This window comes from Mus caroli, chromosome 7, assembly GCF_900094665.2.
Source record: "Mus caroli chromosome 7, CAROLI_EIJ_v1.1, whole genome shotgun sequence".
In the NCBI taxonomy this organism is placed as follows: Eukaryota; Metazoa; Chordata; class Mammalia; order Rodentia; family Muridae; genus Mus; species Mus caroli.
Window position 1 is genome coordinate 100,510,631 of NC_034576.1, and position 10,478 is coordinate 100,521,108.

Here is a 10,478-nt window from a genome sequence, read left to right on the forward strand (position 1 = left end):
GTGTGTGTGAGTGTGTATGTGAGTGTGTGTGTGAGTGTGTGTGTGTGTGTGTGTGTAGCTTATAAAGTCTATGTCTAGGTTCTTTCCTTCTTTTCTGTCACTCATACTATATAAATTAGAATGAAGAACAGAGTATGAAGTATGACCATTTTAAAACCACTTTAGAACTGAGTAATGGTATGGAACTATAATTCCAGTACTCAGGAAGCTGAGATAGAATTATCAGGAGTTTCAGGTTCTCCTAGGATTCATAAGTAAATTCCACACAAGCCTGGGTTGACACACTGTTTCACAAAACTAAACCAAATTAAACAACAACAAAAAAACAAAAAATGTAACAACAACAACAACAACAACAACAACAAAGAGATCATAAGAGGGAGGTTAGATTTCCTGGAACTGGAGTTACAAATGATTTTGAGCCACCATGTACGTGCTTGGGACTGAACCCAGCCAAGCAACAAGTGCTATAAGGCTGAACCATCTCTCGAGCATTCTGTCTTTCAGTCTGTCTGCCTACCTGTCTGTCTGACTCTCTGTCTCTCTCTGTCTCTCTGTCTCTGTCTCTCTCTCTTGTGTGTGTGTGTGTGTGTGTGTGTGTGTATGAGTGAGGGGGGTGGAATGGGAATGAATCATGTATCACGGTGTGCATGTGAAAACCAGAGAAAAGCATGTAGGAAGGAGGAGTTGGTTCTCCCTACCCTGTGTCACAAAGATGGAACTAAGGTCAGCAGTCTTGGCAGCTAGTTCTTTTACCTACTGTTCCACCTTACTGGGCTCAGTTTTTTTGTTTTGTTTTGTTTTCAAATGTAGAAATTCCTGTCTCCTTTTCCAAATACTGTAAGTATTCAGGGCTTAGGAAGGGTAAATAATAAAAGAGCTGAGTTCTTTTTGTATAGAGTTCTTCCTCTGCATTAGACTAATTTGGGCACACTGAGTGCAGACATTTGTCAGGAAAGATGGCTGCATGTTATATAAGTCAGGCTTCATGCTGGTCACCGACTCTTTGGTGACCAACAGTTATCTGTTGTAAACAAAGCAGAAATAAATAGGAGGACTAAAAAGAAACATAGGCTTAGGATTCAGTCAGTAGTATATACATGGTTACGTCATTTACTGGTTGTATAACCCTGGAGAAGTCACTGTGTTTTCTCATCCATTGCTTCCTGTCTTACACCTGCTCTGCTGTGCTGCTTTCCAGCAGCATCTTCAGAATGTGTTACTTACTGTCATCTTAGACATTTGGTTAAGTTAATACTAGTTTCTGCTTTCCGATGCCTGAAGCTCTAAAAACTCTGTTAACTGTGTACTTGCCCATACTTCTTTCCATTGATCAAGGATCTTTTAAAACATCAATTGTTGTTAATCCTGTTTTTTTCCCAGAGCCCTTAGAGCAGAATCTAAACTTCTGAGCCTGTGAGATGGCTCAGTGCATAAAGATTTCTGGCACTAAGCCAGACAACCCAACTGAACCTTAGGACACATATGGTAGAAGTAGAAAATTGATTGTCATGAGTTATCCTCTGATCTCTACATGCATACCATGGTACATATGTGCCACCTACCCTCACCCGATAACAAATAATTAAAAACCTCTAAACTCATTAGTTATGACCTGGAAGAGATAATCTGCATAACTTGATTCCAGTCATGTGCCTCAAGGGCAAGGGATGAGTTGGGTGAGTGTAGTGAGTGATCATGGGAGATACTGTCTTCTGGGTGTACAGGAAATATGTATGTGAAGGTACATTTTTTAACATTTCGGTCTTCAGGAAGCACCGTTTATTGGGATGGGGAAGACCAGAGTTGTTTCTTTAATGTGTTATCCAGCTCCAAGTTCTATTGTAGTGACTGCTATCTGACAAGTGCTAAAGAATTCTGAGAGTGGTGTAGGGCCTACTCCATAACTCTGTGAAATAGACATAGGTTTGTAAAGTATAGAGACACATAGTAAATAGCCCTTAACAAATAGTAGCTGTTGCTGAACTTTCTCTGTTCAAAGGAGGTGGTTGGTATAGGGACCACCTTATTATCTTTCATGGGACACATTTTAGAGAGTCAGCAGAAAAGAATAATTTCCCCCTCACCATTCTAGTCTGAATGAATCTTGAATCTAATTTGAGTAGGTCTTGATTCCGGGGTTCAAGAGGACTTCGGCAGGCTCTAGAGCAGCTGTTCTCGGCTTATAGGTCCAGATCCCTTGGGTTGTTGAACTACCCTTTCACAGGGGTCACCTAAGACCATTGGAAATGTCAGATATTTACATTACAATTCATAACAGTAGCAAAATTACAGTTATGAAATAGCAACAAAATTAATTTTATGACTGGGGTCACCACAATGTATATTAAATGTATATTAAAGAATAGCAGTATTAGGAAGGTTGAGAACTACTGCTCTAAAAAGCCTGTCTGGGACCTCTTGTTGGAGCCTGGGTTGGGAGAACAGCAGAGACGATCAGAACATTGGTTATGTATTTGTTTCCCGCCCCTCAGCTCCTCTTCAGAAAAAAGGGGCGGGGGCAGCGCTCTCCCCGCCTCCTTTCCTTCCTTTCTCTGTTCCTCCCTCCCTCCCCGCCCCTTCACTGAGCCTCTGTCTTTGCTGCCGCCCTACGTGGGCCTGAGTGTGCTGCGCCTCCGGAGCTGGGTGGCTGCGCTGCGGCGCTTAGCCGAATCCAGCCTGTCAGGCTGGTTCAGCCCGGGCTTTGTCCCAACTGCTGAGCAGGGAGAGGTGCGGCTCTGCGACAGATACACAAGATCATCAGAGATGCTGGGCCCCGCACCCACCGCCAGGTAATGCTGGCCTTCCCTGGGCCTGGCATAGTTAGACTGAGCTGGGGTAGTAGAAGCGGGTGTCTTTCTGCCTTCCGGGGAAGGGAATGGGGAGAACATTACATTTCATTTATATTAAGGGATTCTTAATAAGGAAAGGGCCTGGTGGTGTAACATTGAGATAAGCCCCTCAGGGCTAGGCCTGTGCTGGAATAAGGCATCTGGCTAGGGAAGGTTATGAAGGGGAAGCTGGATTTTTGGGGAACTGCATGCCTCAGGGGCCCCACTCCTTTGTAAGCATGCTTCTGCATGGTGGCCAGGGTGATGCTTTTCTGTGCCTTGGTTTAGCTGCGGGTTTCCTGGGACCCGGAATACTGTTCTCTGGTTGGAGATGTAGTGAAGATAGGAGACCCCTGCAGTTGTTCCTGGTCAGGCAGTCTCTATGAGCCTTAGTTTCCTTATTTGAAGAGAAGGGCTTAGCATTCTGTAACTGTGCCTTTCCTAGGCTGTAAAATTTACCTTGGAAAGGTGAGCTAGGTAGAGACAGAGGAGCCAGCCTTCCATATGCATCTTGCTGGTCTGTTTAGAACCAGTGACTTCATAAAGTGCTAATGCTTATGTTGGGGCTAAGAGTAGATATGTGGGGTGTGGGGTTGAGAAGAAACAGGTGAAAGTATGCTAATTTTTTTTTCCCTGAACTGGCTAATTCTTTGATACTTAGACCACTGCTATAAACTAGGCTGTCTTCTCTGGTGCAATGTTATTGATCTGCTAAGTAAATAACAGACCTTGACACTATGTAATATCTTAATCACTGTAATTCCTCCCTTTATTATCTGGCACCAAGAGATACACATACTAACCTATGTTGATTATTTTGGACCTTTCTCATCTTGGTTTCAGAGGAGCTATGTATGCATTTCCTCTGGGAAGCCTTCCTGTTCTCCCTTTCTTCCTGCCTCCTCCTGCTGGTCGGCTTTTCCTTGCCTGCCCCTCACCTGTTTTCTGATCTCACCGTTTTCCTTTTCTGATCTCACTGTTTTCCTTTCTTCCTTTCCTTGTCTTCACGCTTTCCACTTCTTGTCTCTTTTCCCTCCATAACCACGGTTTCTTTTTTCTGTTTTCCTTTTTCATTTCTTCCCTGGGTCCTCTTCTTCTTGGTTAGGCTCTCTTCTCTTTTTCTTTTAGAATCTTTTATTGTGCTTTCTCATTGGTAGTAAGTTGCTGACTTGGAGGGACCTTTGCTATGATGTTTGTAAGGTCCAAACATTCTAGCTTCCTTGTTTTTGACCTAAGCTCTGTTTTCTTTATGTGTCAGGCTGTCTCCTTACTGCCCTCAAGCTGTGTTTTGGGGCTTCCTAATAAGCAGTTATTCTTCCTGGATTTATTCCCCATCCTTTTCCTTGAGAACCAAGGCAGAATGTGGGCAGAAGGAAAAAATCATGATAGGAAGTCAAGAGCTTGAAGGCTCGAGCTGGAGAACAAGTACAAATACAGCTAGATAGGAGACCTTCCTGAGAGCCCCTCATTGAGATGAGGGCTGGGAGATAGCCAGTTTCCAGGGGGCACAGTGGGATGAAGAGAAGAAGGTGAAGTCCTGGGGCAAGAGTGTTCTTTAGGAAGAAGAAGGTGGCTTTGGCATCAAGATGGAGGTTATTGGGGGGTAAGGGTAGCTGTAAAGGGAAAGATTTATAGGATATGTAAAGGTATGTAAAAGATGTGTAGCCATATAGGTTAATTGTGTTCCCTCCTGATGGTAGGCTCTTTGAAGAGGATTATTTTTGCTCTGCACCCCTCCCCCCAGCCCTCCCCCGCCTGGAGGGGGAAACAGTCGGAGGGGAAACAGAGATGAGACTGACAGGGTTATTGTTTCATTGATACTAACTAATATATGCAATGTGTGTGCATGTGTGTATGCATATATACACATACATACAAAATGTCAATTTGGTATCCATCATTAACTGTTCTCTCTGGTTGGTGAGAACACTTGCCACCAAGCATGATGAGATCTGAGTTCTATTCCCAGGTTTTATATGGTAGAAGGAGAGACTAATTCCTACGAGATGTATGGATATGTGAGCCATGGTATGCTCTCACCACTATCCCAATGCACACATATATAAATAGATGTAATTTTAAAAATAAACATTCTCTCAGTCACCTATAGTATATTAGTTATGGTGCTGATTGGTTTTTAAAGGAGGTATTTAGATTCATTTGCTGCGTTCAGATGCAAGTCTAGGGGTGGACCCTCATGTGTAGTGTAGAGGGGAGCACAGGGAGCTATGTTAATGTAGTGGAGGAAGACTAAGTTTCAACAAATCAGTGGCAGGGCCGCACTGTAAACTCAAGTCTTCTTTAATTGTGATACACATTTACTTAGACTATGTTATCTTGTGACATTATGTGCATGTTGTGTATAAAGAATTTTCTTGTTTTTTTCTGTCTTCGGGAATAAAATGTAGATATTAATGAAATAGAAAACAAATTTACATGTGGTAGGTTATTATGCCCTGGCCAAACAAATTCTCAGAAGGAAGCAGACTTTGTCCCTGTTTATTTCTGGCTGCAGGCCATTTAGGTGACTCACTGCTGAGCACCCTCTCTGAGTTATTTGATCCCTTTCTCTTCCCTGTTTTCTTATATTCAATTTCGGGCACAAGATAGAGAGTCCAGAGACCAGATAGGCTAGGTATTTACTTCACAGACTTCTGTAAGATAAGAATGTAACACCCTGTAGGGCTGGTAGGAACCAGTGAGGCAATGGATGCATAAATACACTTTGTGCAGTGATCTACTCATATTCTTGTTATTCTGGATGCATTCCTAAAACACCTAAGAAGATGCTTAGATGCTGTAGCCCAGAAGCCCAAAGATGCAACTGAGAAATCTAAATTATTTCTCAATTCTTGAGGAATAAAAGAAAAAGAGGGAATATATAGAAAAAGCTTTTAGGGTTGGTAGTCGAGCTTCATGCTCAAAATGGAGGTCAGCTAGTAACATAGTGCTTTATTCATGACAGAGAGACGGTAGGGGGCCAGTATAAAAGATTTCATTTTGAGTGCCTATGATAAGTAGATAAATAGAAGAGAAAGTAATTAAGGTCAAATCTTCATGTAATGGTTGCTGGTTACCTGCTTGTTTACCCAAGTTTCCTATACTAAAATGAAAGGTACTTATATTAACATTGAAGAGTTGATTATGAAGATAAGTAAGTAATTTTATAAAAAATAAAAAATATGATGCTGGAGAGGAGGTATTGGCTGCTTTTCCAGAGGACTTGGGTTCAATTCTCTGCAATGGCAGCTCAAAACTGTCTGTAACCCAGTTCCAGGGGATCTGGCACTCAAATGCAGACATACATGCAATCAAAATACCACTGCACATAACAAATATTAAAAATAAATAAATAAAACACACAGTTGATACTTATAGCTATACTTATTCTTAATCTGCAAAAATAAACTCCAAAGTCACCTCTTAAGCAAGTCTTCCTTTGGGGCTGGAGAGATGGCTCAGTGGTTAAGAGCACTGGATGCTTTTCTTGAGGTGCTGAGTTCAATTCTCATCTATCACATGGTAGCTCACAAACATTTATAGTATGATCTGATGCCCTCTTCTGGCATGAATTTATACATGCAGATAGAGTATGTGTGTGTAAAATAAATACCTATAATAATATATTATATAATAAAAATCTATAATAAGTACCTACAATATTTTTTTTTTAAAGAAAGTCTTTCTTTACTGTTAGGACCTCTCTTCTGGATTTATGTTGTGCCTCTCTTCACTCAGTGGTGGCACTTGCCATTGATGTATTATTATGTAGATCCTGTATCTTTTCCTTCCATTAGTCTGCATTCATTGGAGGGCAAACTCCCTCTAGTATATTTTTCCTTCCCTCTAGTATATTTAAGAGTCAGCTGAGTGCCTTTTTAGTTTCTAAATATAGGTTAGTAAATAAAACAAATATACTTGCTACTGTTTATTAAGGAGATGTATAATAACTGAGTATAATTAAAAATTGTGATACTTGCTGTGATAATCAAGAGTGCCTTTTGATCATGTTAAGTCTAACTGTCTGTGAGACAACTGCCACTCTGACCAATACCTGCAGCTTAACAGAAGGTTAGGTAGAACCGACTGCCGGATAAGAGAGCTGTTTGGTGAAAAGGTTAAAACTTTGGTGTCATCAGCAACAAGGGTGGTATGTGAGGCCTTTGGGCTGGGGAGGTCACTTGGAGAGAGTGTATTATATGAGTAAAGGGGTCTGGAGTCTTGGTATTGTGAAAAATACTGAAGGAAGTGTATACAGAGGGGAGAAGAGAAGACAGAAAGATAGCAAATCAAGAGAATCCAAGATAGTAGGGTATTTAAAAGAGAACTGAGTTAATTATATTGACTGCTGATGAGACGTTGAACAAGCACGGAAAGTGAGCATTAGATTTTTAAGATGGCAATGCTTGGCAACCTTGACAAGAGGACTTCTGTGAAATAGGAAGCGCGCCACTGGGCACAGAGGGGAAGGCAGTGGAGACAGGACTTCAAGTATTCATAGAGAACTCTTCTGAGAAGCTCTGCTTCTGAGGGCAAGCAGAGATGTAGTGGTGTGTGGAGAGGAAGATGGTGTCAGAGAAGAGTTGTGTGCGCATGTGAAGGAAAATGTAGAGTGCTTGATATATTTTTCTAATATTTCTTGGGTCAGGTAAAAGGAATCATTTAGTTATTTTGAATTTCTTTTTTCTTTCCTATTCTACATCAGTTTCTAAACTCTTTGGCTCTACTTTTTAAGATAAATTTACTTTTGTTTTTTCAGGCTGGATTTCTGTGTGTAGCCTTGGCTGTCCTGGAACTCACTTTGTAGACCAGGCTGGCCTCGAACTCAGAGATCCTCATGCTTCTACCTTCCCAGTGCTGAGATTAAAAATGTGCACCACCACCACTTGGTTGTCAACTAACTAATTTCTTAACTACTCAGCCGTCTCTCCAGTGTTTGTCATCTTATTTCTTTAGGTCTTAAGTGTTTCTTCTCAACAAGTCCTTTCCTGACCAACCCTGGTCCCACACATGTGTACTTGACACTGTTTAATTTAAGTGCTTACTTTTTGTCTGCATCTCTTACTAGACACATAATTTATGCAAACATAGGAGTTTTGTTTTACCCAACACACACACACACACACACACACACACAACACACACACACACACACACACACACACACACACACACGCGCGCGCTTGCGCGCAAAGAAGTGGTTTGCAAATAGCACGGAAAATTAAGGATAAAGCCTGTAGGATGAGTGTGAAAAGAAAAGACAGCCTCCAGTTTCTTTGGGTCAGGTAGGGGCTGCAGTGGCAGCTAGAGAAGTCTCTTCAGGTGATAGGCAGGTTTCTTTTAAGGCAAAAGGAGCTAGCCAATGACAAATAGAAAGTTTCAACAGAAATAGTAGAAGGGTTTTAATCAGGAGAAGAATGTTAAGAGTAGGAAGGTAGGTAGGGGTGTGTGTGTGTGTGTGTATGTGTGTGTGTATGTGTGTGTTTTGAAAAAGCTGTTTGTGTGTGAATCACCTCTGCTTGCTGCTGTCACACCGCTGTACATAAGTACAGGGCAATACTAAGTGAATTTTAAGTCTTTTTGTTTGTTTTATTTTTTTTTTCAAGACAGTATTTCTCTATATAGCCCTGGCTGTCCTGGATCTCACTCTGTACACTAGGTTAGCCTTGAACTCAGAGATCCACTTGCCTCTGCTTCCAGAGAGCTGCGATTAAAGATGTGTGCCACCACAGCCCAGTGAATTGTCTTTTACTTCAAATCTCTGCCATTTTCATATCTTTATTGCCTCTCATTTCTTTTAACTTTAGGAAGGTTCTCAGCATAACCCTATGTCTCAATTCTGTCTCAAATTATCATTAGTGTCTAAAGAGTACTTTTAAGATAATCAAAATGATTAAGAAGGTGGTCATGAAAAGAGGGGAGGGGAAAAAAGAAGGTAGTCATGCCCTTATAAATATTTAAGTTAGAAGGTTAGGTAAATTGTATACCCTGATAAAGTTCAGATTCCTTTAAAATAAAGATTTGGAATTGTCTGGCTCTTGAGGAGCCTTCTGGTTTATTCCACAAAGACAGATTGTCTTAGAAAGTGGGCTCTTGCTCATTACCTGAGGTGTTCCATGTCTCTACTGGATCAAGACCATGGAGACATAGAAATTAATCATAGTTTTGTCCTTTGAGTTATTCCTTGCCTAGTGACCACAAGAAGTGAAGATGAAACTTGGCATTGCTTCATAGAAGTATGAATAAAATGCAGTTAAGTGTAGTAAAAAAATATTTAATAAAATCCTGGCATGAAGTTTCTTTCTACCTTAGACCACTTGTGTTCCCAGATGAAAGACACAGACAGTCTTATATTTGTAAATATGCCTTAAGCAGCACAGTAGCTGGGCAGCTGCCTACCCTCCATGCTGTTAGGATCCACTTTCCTACTGATAAGTCCCAGTTATTACTGACTGGTTTCTATCTTCCCTCTGGGCTGCTCTAAACTCCAATTGGGCAGCCCTCATGGTCATGTGTTTATGGCTCAGCCATCCCACTGCAGTCCCCTCCTCTCTCCTGCACACACTTCCTCTTCCAAGAGAGACATCTCCTTCCTCCTTCCTCGTAGTGGCCTCAAGCCTGGGAAACCTAAACCCCGCCCATGCCTCTTCTCCCCAGCGATTTATCAGTCAGAATTCACTAGGGGCAGGGTCCCTCAGTGTCTTACACTCAGTGTCTTACGTGTACACCCTCTAGCCTTTGGGGCAAACAGTTTTAGGGGACCCAAATTAGCATTAGAATACAAGCAGCATTAGGTCAACCCTCTACACAAAGACCCTACCCACAAAGACAGTTACATTTTGAAGGAGGGTAATTAGAGGCTTCTTTGAAGGTTTCTTAGAAGAAGTGAGTCCAGTTGGACCTTAAGGAATGAGTAGGAGTTTGCTAGGCACATTGAGGTGTCTTAGGCAGATAGAACCATGCAGGTAAAGGTGGAGATATGAAAGTGTACTGATTGAATGATGGGCTCGGGGAATGGTATAGGTAAAACTAGAAACAGATGAGGAAGAAACAAATGCTTGTTGGACATCTTTTTGTATCAAGCAGCATGTTAGGTACTGTCTTTTAAAAAGCTTTTGTGTTTTTTCATTCTTATGATAACTCTAAAGTAGGTAGTCTTGTTTGCATTTTACATAAGAGTCAACGGAGCATCAGAAATTAAAGTAGCTTTAAACCACCTACAGTTTTCTTCCCTGCTGCCCCAGCAATTGCCTTCTTGTTGCTATACTAGAGCAAGTAGCTGGCTGGAGGTTGCATAGTGGGAGTGCCTTTGACGCATTAGAAGGACATCTCTCAGCAAATTCAAGGCTTCAGTATTCCAGGTTCCTGCCAAAGCAAACCTCTTGGCACGATTTAATTAAAGATCAGATTCTAATAACCAGGCACCAAGGGCATACAGTACTCCTCAGGCATGAGTGTTGGCCATGTCAATATTGCAGCTGCTCTGGGTTGTTCAAAGTTAGAAATGTAGTTGGTATGTGGAGTAGTTCTTATTTCTTCTTCCTGTCCTTCTTTCATTTTGTTGACTAATTTATTGTAAACTTCTAGCATTTCGTTCCCTCCTTCCTTCCTTCCCTTTTCCCTCCTTCCCTCCCTCCCTCCCTCCCT

At 41.6% G+C, this 10,478-nt stretch overlaps 1 protein-coding gene across 4 annotated transcripts in view; it reads left to right on the forward strand.

The window, feature by feature from the left end:
• Nucleotides 1–10,478, forward strand: part of Pak1 (p21 (RAC1) activated kinase 1) — a 125,637-nt gene that overhangs the window by 53,776 nt on the left and 61,383 nt on the right. For 2 of the 4 annotated variants that reach the window (XM_029479656.1, XM_029479657.1), the window contains exon 1: nucleotides 2,591–2,792. The exons of the other annotated variants lie outside the window; for them this stretch is intronic. The gene's annotated coding sequence lies outside the window, so the exon portion shown is untranslated. Of the gene's footprint in view, nucleotides 1–2,590; nucleotides 2,793–10,478 lie in introns of those variants that run through there. 4 annotated transcript variants of the gene reach the window in all.